The sequence below is a fragment of the Polyodon spathula genome, chromosome 2, assembly GCF_017654505.1.
Source record: "Polyodon spathula isolate WHYD16114869_AA chromosome 2, ASM1765450v1, whole genome shotgun sequence".
NCBI lineage: Eukaryota > Metazoa > Chordata > Actinopteri > Acipenseriformes > Polyodontidae > Polyodon > Polyodon spathula.
The window spans coordinates 38,293,639-38,312,224 of NC_054535.1; the positions used below are offsets into that span (position 1 = coordinate 38,293,639).

At 35.0% G+C, this 18,586-nt stretch overlaps 1 protein-coding gene across 5 annotated transcripts in view; it reads right to left on the reverse strand.

Annotated features, from left to right (window-relative positions):
* Positions 1 to 4,012, reverse strand: part of LOC121296223 (ELAV-like protein 2) — a 92,009-nt gene extending 87,997 nt beyond the window's left edge. For 3 of the 5 annotated variants that reach the window (XM_041221571.1, XM_041221553.1, XM_041221562.1), the window contains exon 1: positions 3,801 to 3,882. The gene's annotated coding sequence lies outside the window, so the exon portion shown is untranslated. Of the gene's footprint in view, positions 1 to 3,800 lie in introns of all 5 variants that reach the window. The other 2 variants (XM_041221583.1, XM_041221578.1) reach the window with 2 other exon arrangements.
* Positions 4,013 to 18,586: the final 14,574 nt, after the last annotated feature.

Sequence of the window (18,586 nt, forward strand, 5' to 3'; positions counted from 1 at the left end):
CAGAAGGACTAGCAAGTTTCAAAAGGTACTAGTCCTTTGGACTAGTAGCACATTTTTGTTAGTTTCAAACCGTGCTTCAGTTTAACAATTAACTGGAATGTGTGTGTTATTTGTTTTATGAATAACTGCATAGAAGCTTCGTTTTCAGTTTTTTTTTGTTCATTTGCCTATATTTGAACAAATGCAGTTTCTTGATCAAAAATGTCAAAAAAAAATGAAAAAAAGAAACTGAACGCAAGTTTCTGTTTCCACTTTGCCTGCTTAACAGTCCTCTTGCTGTGTGCTGGTGACCAACAGAAAAAAAAATAATAATAATTCAGGTGTTACGGTAAGGGAACGGTTTAAACAAGCACTATTTTTGTAAGTTTCAAAAGTTTTACCAGGATCTCATCAGTTCGCAACCGTGTTTTTATTTTAATAATATTTTTTCATATTAGCATGCAGGCCCCCCCCCCAAAAAAAAAATTTGGTATACGGTACGTTTAGTGTTCCCATTAACTGTTGGTGTTTTACCGAGTTACATTTATAACGTGTAAAGATTTGTAATCAGAATAGGTTAAATGATATAATAATTTATATATATATATATATATATTATATATACGGACACATGCAATTTAACTATTCTATGTATTAGTATTAGTAACAATAATGATAGACATCTGGTTCCATCATCTATCCATACAGATCGATTATGTTATCTAAAATATACATTTAATTTGTTAGACAAATTTCAAAAGAAAACCACGGCGATGAATAAATTCAGTAGCTTAAGACAAAGCACACAGACAAGTCAACGTTAATGACGCATGCGCATACCTGAGCAAGTGCCAGAATTCAGCAGGACAGTTCCCACCTGTTTTCAAAGAACTAACGAAAACGACATTGTTTTGCACTCAAGCAGAACGTTAGGGAGGACTAACGTACCGCTAGTTTGAAGCTGTAGTCATGTGAGGCTGGATTTGTTACTGACTGCAAGTCATCACAAGCACAAAGTACGGGGACGTAAACGAGAATGTAACCTAATTACGTGCTTGTTAAACTCTAATGCCTACCCTAAGTACAGTACCTCGAACTAGACGCGTATGTCTAAATATAGATACATTAAAATGGTAATTTTTATTTTAAAATGTGTATATAACGGGATTTTATTGTACGTGCACCCCTGTAGCGAGTAGTATTAATCACAATATCAATCAAATACTGACGCACAGTCAGTACATATACGTGCCAAACAAGCAAGGCCACGCATTCATACTGGTATAAGAAAATATACAAACATTTAAGCGTCATATTGAATAAAGACTTGAACGAATGTTAAAAAAAGAAGAAAAAAATCAGATTATGAAGGCTAATGATATAAATATAACACATACTTTTCTACATACATGTGGCATATCCTACCCTTCTTTAAAACACGTTCTTCATTAAATGTGGTTTGCCAAAACAAGAGGTAAAATTCAAACCACAAAACAGGGAAATCAATATTTTATGTCCATAATATGCTTTTCAAAGTAAAGACTTACTCTGTTTCACTTACAGGCCCGTCCGTTCCAAACCTGGCTGAATTAAATATAGGTCTCCGTTTTGGTTTTGTTTTTTAAGCACATACACCACTTGCACACTAACGAATTACGTTTCAAGTGGTACATTATTGCATCGCATTTCCGCGTACATTTAGACAAGCTTTAACGTTATGTTCGTTTCACATTAAAAAAAAAAAAAAAAAAAAAAAACATTTGAATTATATGCAACAGCTAAGCAAACCTTTGCAAGTCGTGCATTACTACAACAATGTTACATACCTTAACTGATAAATTCAGCTTTATAGCAGTTTCATTTAGTTACTGTAGTTTCTTAAAACCTCCTCTGAACCAGCTCCGTTCTTCTTCCAAATCTAGCGCGAACCCTAAGGCTACACTGAACCTAGGCCCCCCTAGCGCGAAATTAGCTGTATTAATTGACATTCTCGCTAGCCAATCATCAGCTACGAACAAGAACATTCCAAATGGAAATTTGCAATTTCTAACACGCCAATCGTTGAACTTAACAATATGCATGTGTTGGCGTTTTAAAACAAACACACACACACACACACACACACACATTAAGAGAGGTAAGGAAATGATCCAAACATTTCGGCTAACGTGAAGTTACGCAAATGTATCGTAGTAATGCTGTCTCAAAATAATTACCTTTCCCCGCATTCTTTCTTAAACATCTTCAAGCTTTAAATCCACATTCAAATACTACCGGTAAATATTTTAAAATGCATGGGTTGCCGACTATCGGTATATACAAAAAGGAAATATATTGCTAGACAATTTTAGAGGCACTAAAGTTTAACGCTTTGTTGCATTTTTGTTCTAACAATGCATACATTGCTGAATTAATTAATGGTATTCTAATTGTTTTCTGGTTTAAATTAAGTTGCAAATTGTCGTTCAATAAAACTCGTCACAAAACGACCAATAAACAAAAAAAAAAAAAAACACACACTTTAAAAGTCCCTGGACTTTTTATCTAGTCGATTGGAGTTTAGAAATAAATGAACCACAGTCACTGCTCACACTACTTATACACTTTTCACTATAAAGGTACACCCTCCTCACACATATTAGCACCAATATTTATATATGTATTTATTTATTACAGTAAAGGGCATATGATATATACACATTACTTGATGTAATATTGTTTGCACTTTGATTTATTGTCCTGCGGTAGATGGGTACAGTAGCTCTAGTAGTGATGCTGCACCCTTCACAAAACTGAGGTGACACTGAGGTAAGTGTACTAGCAAAAACATCCATGCACCAGGCCAGATTAGTTGGGTTTTTTTTTTGGTTTTGGTTTTGTTTTGTTTTAAACAACCATGGGAGTTATTTTAATGATCTTATCCATTGCCTAATTTACTTATCCATTAGGTAACGGATTATCCAACCTAATTTGTATATATATACTATATATATATATATATATATATATATATATATATATTATATATATATATATATATACACACACACACACACACACACACACACACACACACACTAACCACACTAATAGCTAATAACCAACACAAGTGCAGCTTATTTTTTCTCTCAGATTTTTGTTTGGCTGGAATTCAAACCTAATTCCTATAGTAGACCATAAAATGACGTTTCCATTCTATTGTGTTTGCATTCAGTTAAGCACGCACATAGTGTTTTCTGCAAGGTATAGCACAAACACATGCACCCATTCTAATGTCTATTCAATTCCTTCAATGGCTACTGCTCTGAAACAGCTGAGAAAGTTGCCTGTCACTAAGAATATTACCTAGCTAATACAATTACTGCAGTCTGTGTAGAATGATATTAATCTAATCATGTCCAATAATGCTATCTTTTTAAAGCTATCGTTATAATAGCAATATAGTGTATATGAACGCTAAGCCTCAAATAAAGCCATCCATTAATCTTACTAGTTCAATTCCCAACACATGTACCGTCACTAAAAACTACCTATAGCATCCTAAACTCGTTCCTATAGCTATATGGGTACTTCTCACACAGTGAACATTATTCTAACGAGTGTTAATACATTTTTACATACCACATTAAGAGTAACTAGTTAATCTAGAAGTATTAGACAGCATTACAACAAAATGCACATATGTAATCATTATGTTTAATTTAAACATGCCAAAAAATATAATACATGTAGACTACAGATTTAAGTCAGTGTCAACTTATTACAAAGTAGATGTCTAACTAGCAATAAAATCAAAGAAACAATTAATGAAATGTCCTTACCGTTTATATATAAAGTTAAAGACGTCCTTACTAGGAGAGCTAAAGCCAAAAATGTCACTATATCTCTTACACAACTGAAAAATACTACTTGCAGCCAGCCTGTGCAAGATCAACCCCGTAAACCTGATATTATTGTCGCAAGCAAAAAATAAATAAATAAAAAGTATAAGAAAAAAAGGTTCAATAATAATAAAACACGAGTGTGTCTTAATAACAACAATACTAAAATAAAAAGGGAAAGGTAACAACTGAAGAAACAAAAGAAGAATCAAAGAAGGTAAAAAAAAAGAGCCGGCTTCTGCCTCTCTCTTTACAGGTTCACAACACAAATAGGCGACATCACTAGTGAGAACTGAAGTAAGGAGGAGGTTGTCTTTAAATGGAAGGTGATCCTGCCGGTAGATTTATAGGGCCGTATCACAGCAGAGCTATACCTCTCCGCACCAACGGTGCAGCATCCTTTCAGTCTATTACAAATGTTGAGGACACACATGTACGCGGAAGTATACGCCTAGTGATCGATTTATCTAGCATGCTCATATGAGGGACTGTTCGATTGGTTGTACGGTGACGTCTGGATACATCTTCTTCGACAGTCCCGAAATACGATTGGTTTGGTTGTTTTGTCAATCACATAGATCTTGAGAATCACATCCAACTAGACTGAAGTGTCAAACAAAGCTTTCCAAGTGAAGAGAGGAGCTGTGAGAGCGAGGTTGAAGTCAGGAGATATCATTGTTTCTCAGCTGATACAGAAAGGATAAACAATAATATGGTGATGCGGTCAGTGGGTTCTAAGACAGAAGGGCAAGATTATCAGCCCTATAAGACTGAATATTGTTTTTTTTTCTGAATCTGCATTAAAAAATGAAGAAAGCCATATCATCAATACAACGCGGAGGAAACGATGTCCATGAAAATATAGTGATTGTCTTAATGTAACTGTGATCTGTCAGGAGCTACTGAAAGGCGTGTCCTTAGTATCCGAGTGAGAGTCTAGACACTTGAAACCTATACAATTCGTGTTGTAAATGTGCTTGCTCGTGTAAATAAGGGTAATCGAAATAATTTGTCTATTAACTATGAGTTTCTGTTTAAATGAACCAAGTTAACATTGCTGAGTCTATGAGATGGTTGCATTGGGTTATAGTCATTTTAACAATTAACATTTTTCTTTTTTCTCCAAAGGTCATCTAAGAATAAAGGAAGCTGGGTTATTTAGGGAATTCTACAGCATGTAGTAGATTGCTGTGTGATACTGCCTTGCCCACCTCTGTTTGCATGTACGCAGAGAATGAAACAAATTAATGACTTACAAATACTCAGGGATTCAAATCGGGTATCTTGAAAGTGTCCTTGACTGATGATGTGCATAAATTATTCAATGCGCGGGTTGCTAAAAATAAGATTTCATTGAAGGGAACTTGTTTCCTCAGCTGTCTTCGCTAATTTGTTTTACTATATAAATAGCTGATGACCACTGACGAAAATGCATTTCTGTATGGAACTGCAACATGGTTGATAAATCAGCTAATAATGTTCGAGTTTAAGTTTTTTGATAACGTAAGCAGTAATCTTAATTTACTAGAATGAACATTAGAAAAGAAAAATAATGTCATAATCAAATATCTAACAGTAACATCCATGCCGATTAAATGTAAAATTAAACATTGTGATGCTGGGAGTACGGGTATTTATACCCAGCCAGCGTCAATGGTGGACATCTAAAAGCTTGGATGAACATTTAACAGGCTTGCATTTCACACGAGAAGTGTGACATCAAAGGACATCAAAGGATTCCCTTCTGATGTCAAAATATAAGTCTAAGTCCATTAATTAAGTTGCCTCATCAATAACCTGCTTTACAGTCATCCCGGTATAGATGCAGGTCCTGAAGATCACATAATAACATATCAAAGCCTCCAGGTTTAGATATTGTATGTATATAGTTAAAGACAATTTTACATGTATTAGTTATACACTATACGGTGCCATGAGTGTCATCTAACTAAAAGTGAGGCACATATTCAAAAACCTTGTCAGCCTCGACAGAAACGAGCTGCATGTGAGCCGGACAGTTTCATCAGCATTCAGGACCACAGACAGCTACAAACAGTGTTGCGTTCGACATTAGTTGTTGCTTTTCAACAATACGCCGAGGGGATTTAGAGATTTCCTCACTGGTTTATTCTTTTCAGTAAACGTTTTCAAACATAAAGCCTTCTACTCGACAAAATGTACTAATTGATAACATCCAACAGGTCAAGCAGCCAATACTCATACATCACACCTGTTAACATTATACGTACAAATATTCAAACACTTCATATCAAACAGTGCTCAATAATAGTACAATATATTAGGTAAAACAGTAATACTGAATAGCATACACATCTGTTTTGTTGTAATACAATTCAGGTTATAAAACATTAAATTGAAATAAAATGTTATTTAAAAGTGTTTTGATGTATCTGCATTAATGACAACTTTAATTTAGAAGTTGGGACTATGGTTGGGGTGCTAATTGCATAAACTGAGGTACTACATTTAGAAAACAAATGTGTTTATTAATAAACGTAAACAGTTACTTACATTTTTTTTAAGACCTGATGCCAATGAATATATTGAAACGAGATTTATAAATTAAATGCGATACAGCGAACTTATTTCCACAATGAAGGTTCTGTTACAATAGCCTACTATACGACACCAGCCAAATAAAATCAGTTTGCTTTTTTTTTTTTATTTTTATTTTTATTATTTATTTATTTATGATTAAGTAGTACTTAAGCTGAAGGGTCACATGAGTCGAAGGCAGCAACACGGCTAGAGTATTAGGTGGGTTTCAACATTCACAGCTTCAACTGGAAAGGAAACGTTACAGGCCGTTTTCTTAATGCATATTTATTTTCCTTCTTGCTCACACACTTTATTCTTTTTGCTAACATAGGCAGAAATCGGTATTTTTTTCTGACGTTTTAAAAAAAAAAAAATCGAAAGTGGCACAATAACAAAGCTTTAGTTTGCATCAAAAGCAGAATAGGGTCCGCAGAGAGACGGCAGCCATAGGAACAGCTGTCTTATCAGCAGACTGCAGAAAAGAAGATGGCTCAAGAGGTCCTTCTCAGATTATCACTTGAATAGGTTTGCAATGCACCAAACTTCACGCTTGATAAGAACAAACCCGCTGGCGAGAACAGCACAGATCTAACTCGAGCCTACTTTATCTTCGCTATAAATTGGGACATTAAAATTCAGATAGCGAATGCAGGAACATAGCTCGGTCGAAGATACATATAGTTTTCTTTCTATCTATCTATCTATCTATCTATCTATCTATCTATCTATCTATCTATCTATTAAAAGCTAAGGGTTTTGTACGATAATTATGGTGTGTAATTACAAATATAGTGTATTAACGAGATAGTGTTCAGCTTTGCAGACAATACATAGACTTCTGCAAGCCTCCATTGTTGCTTTATGAATGGAAAGAGATCTATTTATTTTGCCTTCTAGCAGTGCTTGCCTAGTTCTCATTGTGTGCAACTTGAATATATTTCACCCTAAATAACTTCTCTTTAGACATTTTAGACATACTTCATAATATAATTAATCAAGGCATGTTAGGATCCCAGAACAATTAAATATGATTTGATGGTATGTTTTTGCACGCACTTACCTGCCTAATTATTTCAATATAAATTATGTTTGATCTCTGGTAAATTTGTTTACTGAATTTTCTTTATTACTCTTATTATTTTACAGCAGATTCTAGACAGAACTGGCTGCTTTCAGGTGGTCTTAGATTATTTCAATATCACAATGTACCTGCAAGTGTTTTTGGAAGAATCCTGAAATATTAGCTCTCAGCTCCCATTATTTTTTAAGTTATGGGCCGATGATAGGATCATACTTGTGACCGATAAAATTGAGCACTGAAAATGGGATATGTTTTGAGAGGTCAGATCTTTGAAGGTATTCAACATCTTCTTGCTAGTCACTACGCACACAGAACTGTAGGTCTAGTTTGGAGATGGAGATGAGATGGAGCCAAATGTAAAAAAAAAGAAAACAAAAAAAAAAACAAAGTCAAACCACTGAAAGACTACCACATAAATATTCATTGTTCCCAAAGAGACTTGAAAATATATGTCTATATGTTGTTTTTAACCATCTTTTGATATTCACAAGGGTCAAACATTGATTGTACATACCATTTATAGTGTCTATATTCATTTGACATTGACAAATGCAATTACACATCATACACAACAATCAATATAAAGATCAGTTATTGCAATACACCCTGAAACTAACGTGAACATGAAATAAATTAAACAAATAAATGCAAGACAGGTTTTGTAACCTTATAATTCCTAATGTAAGCACATTGATTTCATTTCAGCATTATAGGTTTCATATTCACAGACTAAGGGGGAAATGATAGACTCCTGTTGCTTATATTGTGTATTTGATATTGCTTTAGTATCAAGATATGGCTAAATAGTCCAATAAAGATTGATACATTTATGTACGACGTAACCAAAACACAAAAAGAGTTTCATTTTCCAAATGAAAGCAATATAATATATCTGAATTGGTATAGTTGCCAGGGGTGAGGCAAGGTTCTTTAAGCAAAGCATTAGCTGGATATTTTGAGAAAAAAAAAAATCAAGGTATGCTTATAGAGAGTAGAGAGAGAGAGAGAGAGAGAGAGAGAGAGTGTGTGTGTGTGTGTGTGTGTGTGTGTGTGTGTGTGTGTGTGTGTGTTGGCTTCTTTTCATAACAACGTTTGATTATGGTGAAAGAAAATACTGGTCATTGATATGAGTAAAGGACATTGTAGTGAGTCAGGCAGAACACCACAGAAAGAAATAAACTATGCCACAACAATATGCAGGGCAATGAACATCGTTTTATTAAATACATGTGGTTAACTATATTTAACAAATAGGACCAGTCTAGAATACACAGTCTCTGCATGGGGTTTGCACTGTTCAATAAAATATTATATTAATTATAATAATAATACATTTTAAAAAAACAAAACTAAAAAAAAACAAAGCGCAGTGCTACTCGAGACAATAGCGGAGCAAAAACAACAATAAAACCAATACTTTAAAAACTCCCCGCTCCAGCACCTCCAAAATCCCCAATGATTTTAAAATACTACATTTCTAAAACAGTTAAAAACACACACGGAGGGAGACAGGAAGCACAGCAGGTTCTTCGTTCTAATGTCGGCGGCTGCTTCTTTCATTTTTCTCCCCAACCCACCGTCGAATATCAAACAAGTCGAATTCTTTCTTTGCTCCTGCTGGCTGTGCATCCAACCTCCACGCCAGACAAATCACATCACAACGACAAAATTCACTCTCTCGATTGAATGAAATCAGAAACTTCTCTAACCAGGTGCCCAGCTTCTTCAAATTATTCAATTAGCACCTATGGGGGTTGATAACAGGAGAGCATCAACGTGCCAATGAGATCTGTGCAATAAAGTAACGTGCCAAAATAAACGTGCTTTGTAAACGTGTTAAAATAAAACTAACTAACTAACATTAAATCAAATGTGACAAATCAAAAACTGAATATACTAAATAACAAAATCAAACGTGCCTAAATAAAGTGACGTGGGTCACGCCGTTACACCTGGTTCAGATTCCAATTCAGCTCCACTCTGTAATGCCTTTCCATAAAAAAATAAAATACTAGCTAAAATGTGAGTTTGTTTGTTTCAATGAATACATAATGTGTTTTTATTAATATACCAAAATGTTACATATGGATTCAGTTTTTACAGTTTTTAAACCACTGTATACCAAATGCATATGCTCTATTCAGGGACACAGGAAAAAAAAAAACAAAAAAGCATCTATAGTTTAAATCAGTTCAATACCCAATTTGTATCAAAGAGGAGGAGAAATGGGCACCAAATTTCCTCATATTGGTCAATCTCGTCCTTAATATTCCAGGTAAAGCATTTATTTACAGAATAGTTATAATAATAATATAATAATATATTTATATAGCGCCTTTCATAGTGGACCACCATCACAAAGTGTTTTACAGAGGTAGACAATGAGGTAGACAATGAATGAGTAGACAATCACTTACAGTAGGACATTGGTTTAACATCTTATCTGCAGGATGAAGCACAAGGAGGTTAAGTGACTTGCTCAGGGTCACACAGTGAGTCAGCCAGTTACAGCAGTGGGATTTTTAACCGGAGACCTTCTGATTACAAACCCTGGACTTTAACCACTGGAGCACACTGTCTCCTATATTGACTACTACACTAACTTTACATTTCCTGCATCCTTTATCATGTGAAAATAGACACCACATTTCCTTTAATGGCATAGAAGCTGAATAACAAGTTGATTAAGTAATAAAGCATGATAGGGTGTGTGATATACTCTAATATCACCACATCCTGGGTGCAACACATTATTCACTATCAGACATGCTGCACCGTTTCAGTGGTAAAGTCTGACCCATGCTTACTTGATTTTATTAATTCAGTTTGTGTAGTACAGTGATTATTTATGGACAGTCACACAAGTGCATAACATGTTTGTGTGTGTGTGTGTGTGTGTGTGTGTGTGTGTGTGTGTGTGTGTGTGCGTTCTAGTAATAAGAATGAATGTAACATAAATATGAATCAGGGGTTCATGTCATGTTGTAATTTTTATGTTGTCACATTCAATTTGAAAATGTCACTCCATTAAAGATCAAGTAAAAAAAAAATCTGCTCATCTTCGTATAAACCAAGTTCAGAAAAGTCTTTAAACTACTAATTATTTTTAGGAATAAGTACTGTGTTTCTTGACAGCCAATTTGTAATAATACATGTACATTTTTTATTGCAGTACATAAACCTGTGAATAATCCTGCTCCATAAATATCACAGTAGAAAGTTAGACACTAAAAGGAAGAACATAAGAACATAAGAAAGTTTACAAACAAGAGGAGCCCATTAGGCCCATCTTGTTTATTTGGTTGTTAGTAGTTTATTGATCCCAGAATCTCATCAAGCAGCTTCTTGAAGGATCACGGGGTGTCAGCTTCAACAATATTACTAGAAAGTTGGTTCCAGACCCTCACAATTCTGTGTAAAAAAGTGCCTCCTATTTTCTGTTCTGAATGTCCCTTTGTCTAATCTCCATCTGTGACCCCTGGTCCTTGTTTCTTTTTTCAGGTCGGAAAAGTTCCTTGGGTCGACATTTATGGGGTTTTCATGCGGGTCAATTTACACGTGAAATGGTGATGCGTGTGCACATTTGGGAGAATCACTCGGGTAAATTAGGTTTGTGGCCAAAAAAAACAGCCAAAGAGAGCGATAGGGTAAATCTCATTTACTCGTGTAAATGATGAAACACACAGAAAATCCACACCCATTTCCCAAGGAAACCAGCATTTCACGTGTAAATGTTAATGAGTGTGTTTATTCTTTATTATACATATTGCAAAGGAATAGGTTAGTTGTTGCTGTCAATTCAAATATGACAGAAAGTAGTGGCTGATGGCCGATTTTATGGTTAGCAGTGGTGTAGTTCACCTTAATGATAATGCGGGCGGCTTTCTTTTTATTATTATGTTTTGCTATATCTGGTCTTGTATATCTCTTGTTCCTGTGTTATAGTATTAATGCAGCTATTTGAGAATGCCCTTGCCTGCGTGCAGTACCTTACACTTTTCTCTATTAAATGTCATTTGCTATGTGTCTGCCCAATTCTAAATGCTGTCTAGATCATTTTGAATGGCCTTTGCTGCTACAATGGTGTTTGCCACTCTTATTTTTGTGTTGTCTGCAAATTTAACAAGTTTGCTTACTATACCAGAATCTAAATCATTAATGTAGATTAGGAATAGCAGAGGACCTGATACTGATCCCTGTGGTACTCCACTGGTTACCTCACACTATTCTGAGGTTTTCTGCATGTTAACCACTACCTAATCCATGTGCATGCATTTCCTTGAATCCCTACTGGGCTCAGTTTGAGAATTAATCTTTTATGTGGAATTTTGTCAAAAGCTTTCTGAAAATCTAAATAAACCATGTCATATGCTTTGCAGGTATCCATTGTTGATGTTGCATCCTCAAAAAAGTTAAACAGGTTAGTAAGACACGATCTCCCTTTCCTAAAACCAGGCTAACTGTCTCCCAGGATACTGTTAGTCAGGCTTATTGGTCTGTAGTTACCTGGTTCGTTTTTGTCTCCCTTTTTGTGGATTGGTATTACGTTTGCAATTCTCCAGTCTGTCGGTACAACCCCTGTGTCAAGAGACTGTTGCATGATCTTGGTTAGCGGTTTGTAAATAACTTCTTTCATTTCTTTGAGTACTGTTGGGAGGATCTCATCTGGTCCAGTGGATTTGTTTATTTTAAGAGCTCCTAGTCCCTTTAACACGTCAGCCTCTGTTATGCTAAAATTATTTAAAACTAGATAGGAACAGGTCGACATGTGGGGCATGTTGCCCATATCCTCCTTTGTAAAATCTTGTGAAAAGTAATTTTAATATATTTGTTGTTTTTTACCTCTTATTTAAATATTCTCTTGCTCTTATAATATTGTAAAACTTTTGAAATTGGTTTTAGCCCCCTAAGCAATGCTCATTTCTATTTCTTTCCTGGACTTTCTAACTTCAGTTTTTACTTATGTTTGCAGCTCCAAGTACTCTTTCTGTATACTTTGTTCTTGGTCCCTTTCATTTTTTCTCTAATTTAAAAAAAAAAAAATTTAAATTGATCTATTACGCCATTTTGGCAATTTTGTTTTAGATTTAGATTTGTCTGCTTTTGGGATGTAATTGTTTTGTGCCTCTAGTACAGTTGTCCTCAAAGTGATGCCCACGGTCAAATTCATGCCCGCGAAGCCAGGCCATTGTGTCTGCGACAACTGTTTTTAAATTTTGGGACGTGAACACATTTCTGGCGGGTCGTACCGTGGGAAAATAAATAAAGCTTTAAACACGTTTTCCAACAAAAACGTCACAGCAGTCTGTTGACAGTGCTGCTCGCTTATGTACGTGCTCTACTTATTTTTTTTTTCCTGAAGGGCCTCTGTGATACGATCAACCAATTGAATATCTGCAATTTCTTTGCGGTAGCCCAATCATATGTTAGATGGGTGGGACATAAACTGTATTAGTAAACTGTTTTAGAATTTAATTTTCTCTGTATATATTTTTAAATTTCACAAGACAAGGGAAACACCATAGTAGATTTAGTTACGAATCCACTTTCTCTGAATAATTGTATTGGAGATGAGCGATCTTTAAAACAGAGTAGTGTTGACAAATTTGCCATATTGAAACAAAGCGAGACACTATATATCCTCTTTTATTTTACTTTATTTATCAGTGTAAACAATATATATATATATATATATATATATATATATATATATATATATATATATATATGCGGGACTTTGTCAAAAGCTTTCTGGAAAATGCGATGATGTCAGGCCTGAAGGCAGAACAAAAACAAACAGGCAGGTAATGCAGTTCAAAGGCGCGTGCGTGCCGTTTATTTTAAATACAAAAAATAAATAAAATATTTGAACAAAACTAAACACTGCTCACAGAGCAGAAAAATAAAAAGTTTAAACAAAACAAATCACGAACACACAAACACAAGTATAGGTCAGGCTAGGTGATCGCCTTCACTGTTCCTATATCTTTGTTTTAAATTAAATCACTCCTCTCATGTTCTCCCATTCTCCACTTCTGAACACCCACCTAGAGCAGGGAAAACTGCAAGCTTAAATAACATGGCCGAGGGGTTTAACTAGTTTGTAATTATTCTATTACCCCTCGGCCACTATCTGCATGAGTTCATTCATTTGTGTGACTGCCAGCTAGTTTAACAACGCACTAGCCGACAGCCACACATTAACACAAGCTTTTTAAAAAACAAATACACGGCGGTTCACCATTGTCTATATCTTCCTTATATATATATATATATATATATATATATATATATATATATATATATATATATATATATAAATAAATCATAATACAAACACAAAATAACACAAGGGCGGAGGGGGAAACCCCATTCTAAAAATAAAAAAAAATACATTTAAACAGCAGGGCTTTCATTTGCCCTGCCCCCGAAAGGATGACGGGACGTATATATATATATATATATATATATATATATATATATATATATATATATATATATATATATATATATATATATGTCACGGGAAGGCAGTGTTTAAGATAAGAACCTATGCAATAGTTAGCGTGCCTGCAAACAGCCAAGTAATATCAATTTATGCCTGTGACAAATTACTTTGAGGACCACTGCTCTAGTATTACAGTTTTGAAAAACAGCCATACTTTTTCAGTGGATGCTTTCTCTACTTTACTCCAATCTGCTTCTGTTAGTCTCTGTTTCATACCTTCATATTTTGCCTTTCTAAAATTGTAAACCTTAGCTTTAGTCATCACTTTTTGGGGTTTTAAAAAGAACTTCAAATGAGATACTTTTGTGGTCTGAGTTTGCCAATGGTTCCCTGACCTCTGTTTTCGTTATTCTGTCTTCCTTATTTGAAAAGACTAAATCAAGGCATGCCTCCCCTCTAATCAATGCCTCGACAAATTGCTTTAGGAAGCAGTTATTTGTCATTTCCACCATTTCAATTTCCTCTGTCGTGCTCCCCACTGGGTTTTACCATTTTATATGGGGGAAGTTGAAATCCCAAATTAATATGGCTTCTCCTTTGCTGCATGCAATTCTAATGTCAATGTATAAAAGATTATTTTTCTCCATGTCTGAATTTGGCAGCCTATTGCATGCCCCTATTATTTTTGTCTATTATTATGACCCATATTGATTCAGTGTTGTTTTTCTCTTCCAGATTTAACATCTGGGCTTCAAGATGTACAGCGCTACCTCTCTGCCTCTTTTGCCCTGCCTGTCGTTCCTATACAGTGTATACCCACTAACATTATATTAGTCTCCATCACTCTTGGATAACCAAGTTTCTGTAACACTTATTACATAGTCACATAGTCATAGTCACTTGTTAGTGCAGTAGGTTCAAATTCTAACATTTTGTTTCTGAGACTTCTAGCATTTAGATAAATACATTAATGGCTGTCCTGAGTTGTTGCCCTTGTTTTGATGTAGTCTCCCTTCAGTTTTTTTTATTGATTTCTCCCCCCTTCCTTTCTAGTTTAAATGCTTCTGAACCTCCTCGAGGATCTTTTCTTCGAGTACATTGGTTCCCTTTTTATTTAAGTGCAGCCCGTCTCGTCTATATAAATAATTATTGCTGTGGAATGTGGTCCAATGTGAAGTCTTCCTGTGTGCACCATGTTTTCAGCCATGCATTTAGATTATTTATTTCCAGCTGTCCGTATGCTCTTTGGCAAGGTGCCGGCAGTAACCACAGTTTTGGTCTTGTCTTTTAATTTCCTTCCTAGATATCTGAATTTGTTTTGAAGGGATTTTAATCTGTCTCTTCCAATGTTGTTTGTACCGATGTGGACGACTACTACCAGGTCGTCTCCTGTTCGTTTTAGGAGTCTGTTCACGTTGTCAGTGATGTGTGTGACGAAAGGATCCTGGAAGGCAGCACATTGTTGTAGTAAGGGGTCCAGACTGTGAACTAAACATGCTGTGTTTCTCAATATGGAGTCTTCAGCAATCATGACCTCCCTTCTTTTTGCTGTCTGGCCATCACGGTTAATAGGGTTCTGGATGTTGTTCCTTTCATTCTCTAAATGTTGGTTTTGATCTAAATTTTGAAGTGGGTCAAATTTGTTTGATGTTTTGATTTCTGGTGGTTGTGTTTGAAGAAGTTTCTTTTTTTCCCTGCCTCTGTCTATCTGAACCCAGCTTTTTTGACCATCTTCTATCTCCTTGGTGGTTTTCATTCTGTTAGGGGTGCAGACCTCCAGGAATTGTGGGTGTGCCAGCTCATCAAGGTCCTGTTGCTGTCACATTTCCTGCAGCTCCAGTGCTAGAATACTCACTCGTTTAAGCAAGTCCTGGATGGAGCGGCACTTTACACAAACTTGGTTTAGCTCTGCTGGGTTTTCTCGGATTTCCCACATCATGCAGGTGTCACACTCTACTGGGTTGAAGGCCATGTTATTATTATTATTATTATTATTATTATTATTATTATTATTATTATTATTATTATTATTATTATTATTTTTGTAAGTTTAAATTTAGTTTCTGCAACTCTCAATTACAACCTAATGTTCAAAACATTGAATTTCAAAACCACCTGCAAACCGCTCAAATAATTTTTTTAATTATTTCCCCTTTAATGTGTTGGTGTAATGAGTATACTTTGAGTTGTAAATTGGCTAAATATTGTTATTGCTGCTATTATAATCGCAGCCAATTGAAATGTTCTTAACTGGAAAAAGTCAAATTACTTTTCTTTACACACTATTAGCACATTGTTTGAATTTTGAAAATAACATTAAACTAATGTTAAGAATAATCTACATTGAATGCTTTGTTTTCATTATTAAAATACATTTTAAGAAACATTTATATATAAAAATAATAGTAATAAAAAAAACAGTTGTTTATCTGAGACCTACGGAATTATGGCAACATATATTAAGTAAGATTTACTGGAATTATTTAGTGAAGTGGAGGCACCCGTCTACTATATACTGTATGTCTGTAAATTAAATATGGTTAAAACATCAGTATCTGGGAATGAAAGAATATGCTTGTCTCTGTTTGTGAGTACATAGGTACTGTATGTCACATCTTGATTTTTTCTTCTATCTACAGAACCGATAAAACTTGGTTACAACTATCTTTACCACAAGTTCCTGAGAGTACATGTAGGTCTTTACCAATGGATGATCTGTTAGTTCTTGATACTGCTTGCTTTAATGTTATATCTGCAGCTATAGTTATATCTGCAGCTATAGCAGTGGATGTACTGTATTTTACTAATAAACTAATAGTGTCCAGGCCTCTTCATTATACATATAAATAACCATATGTTGTAAGTTTGCCTTTATGAATATGGCCCATGATGCATACATATTTTAAAACTTTACACTTTAACTTCCCATAAAAAAAATAAATAAAAAAAATAACAACCTGATGTAACTTTAGAGTTTCAGGGCCTGCTGCCAGTTCTCTTGGCAGGATATCCTCAATGCTCTTCTTTTCTTACAAAAAATATTATAATCAATGTCAAAGGAGAGTCAATATCCAAAAGGTTTCTGGCATAAGGAATATGATACCAAAAAATGTGATTCTTTTTTCAAGCACCCAGCCAATCCTTCGCTTATTTTTCAAGTCCCGGATATTGAATTCAGGGACTTGAAATATAGCTTGTTATTTTGGGATGAATTCTCCCGTATTTATTTTAAGCACAGATTTGTGCTCCAGGTGTATAGTAGAATCAACCGGTCATAAACTAGTATAGACATCCATCATTAAAAAGCTCACTGAGAAGATAATCTGCTATTAGTCACCAAAGTATAGGCTCTAAAAATAGAAAATAAACCTAATTCTAGTGCAAAATCAAGCTCTAACCTTCACTCAAACCTGCAACATGCAGCAGCTACCTCTGGCATGTAGGAGTAATGAGGCAACATGCTGGTGGTATATGAACTCTAACTAGCACGTTGGTAACAGTAAGTGCATCGCAAACATCATGCAAAGTAACATAATAGAATAAAAACGTCTCCTAGGATCTTTCCATGAAAAATACAATTAAATAAGCTTTTACTGCTTACAAAGTAAATACTGTTTCCAGCAAGGGTTATGAGTGAGAAGGTTGGAGGAGGGGGCCGCAGCCAGGAATTTTGGGGCCAGGGACAAGTCCTTTGAAAAGGGCCCCCTCTTAATCCAGAGAGTGCACATTGACAGGATTTGCCCTGTAAACACCCTTCTATTTTATCTTTCATGCTAAGGAAACCTCAACTGAAGAAGATATAGGTTCAGCTTTGTTAATATACAATAAACCTGTTTGAATCATACATTTCATAATGAATTATATGTACTGTAAACATACGTTGTATGTTCCATTATGTACAGCTATGGACAAAAGTTTTGCATCATTATAATTTTAGGATTGAGAGATAATTAAAATTAAATAACTATATGAACTATATGAACATAATTTTTATATTTTATTTAACATCATGTAATCAAGGAAACTACAAAATGATATCGCAAAAGTCTACAGGAAGCCATAATACTAGTACAGTATTTCATGTTAGATTTCAAATTGTCACATTTTAAAATTGTTGTCATTCAATATCAAATACTACAAAGTGCTAATTCAATATCACTGTAACATTATTCAGCACGTTTTATTCATCTTTATGAAGCAAAGGACCTCATTTATGAAAGAGCACTAAACATTATGGTGCACCATAATTGCAATTAGTGTGCATGTTAATAGTTTTCGTATTTACTATTGCAATTTTATTCATTATCGCATGATACAGTTTGGTATGGTAATGCATGCTGATGTATTTAAATGAGTGATCATTTATTAGTGCATGTGGAGACCAGGACCAAGTGAGTACAGCAGCTCAAAGGGGGAAAACCTGGTCGAAATCTGAGGCACCTCTCTCACTGCAAATATTAGGTAGGGAAGGAGTTGACCTCAATGTTTCTGCTCTTGGTTGAAAAACCACCTCAACATCTGCTTTAATGTCTGATTAAAGCATTTCACCAGTCTATATCTAATGCAATCCATTCAAAAGGAACACGCGACTTGCTGGCATTCTGGGCATTCTGCCACATATCTTGTCACCTCATCATA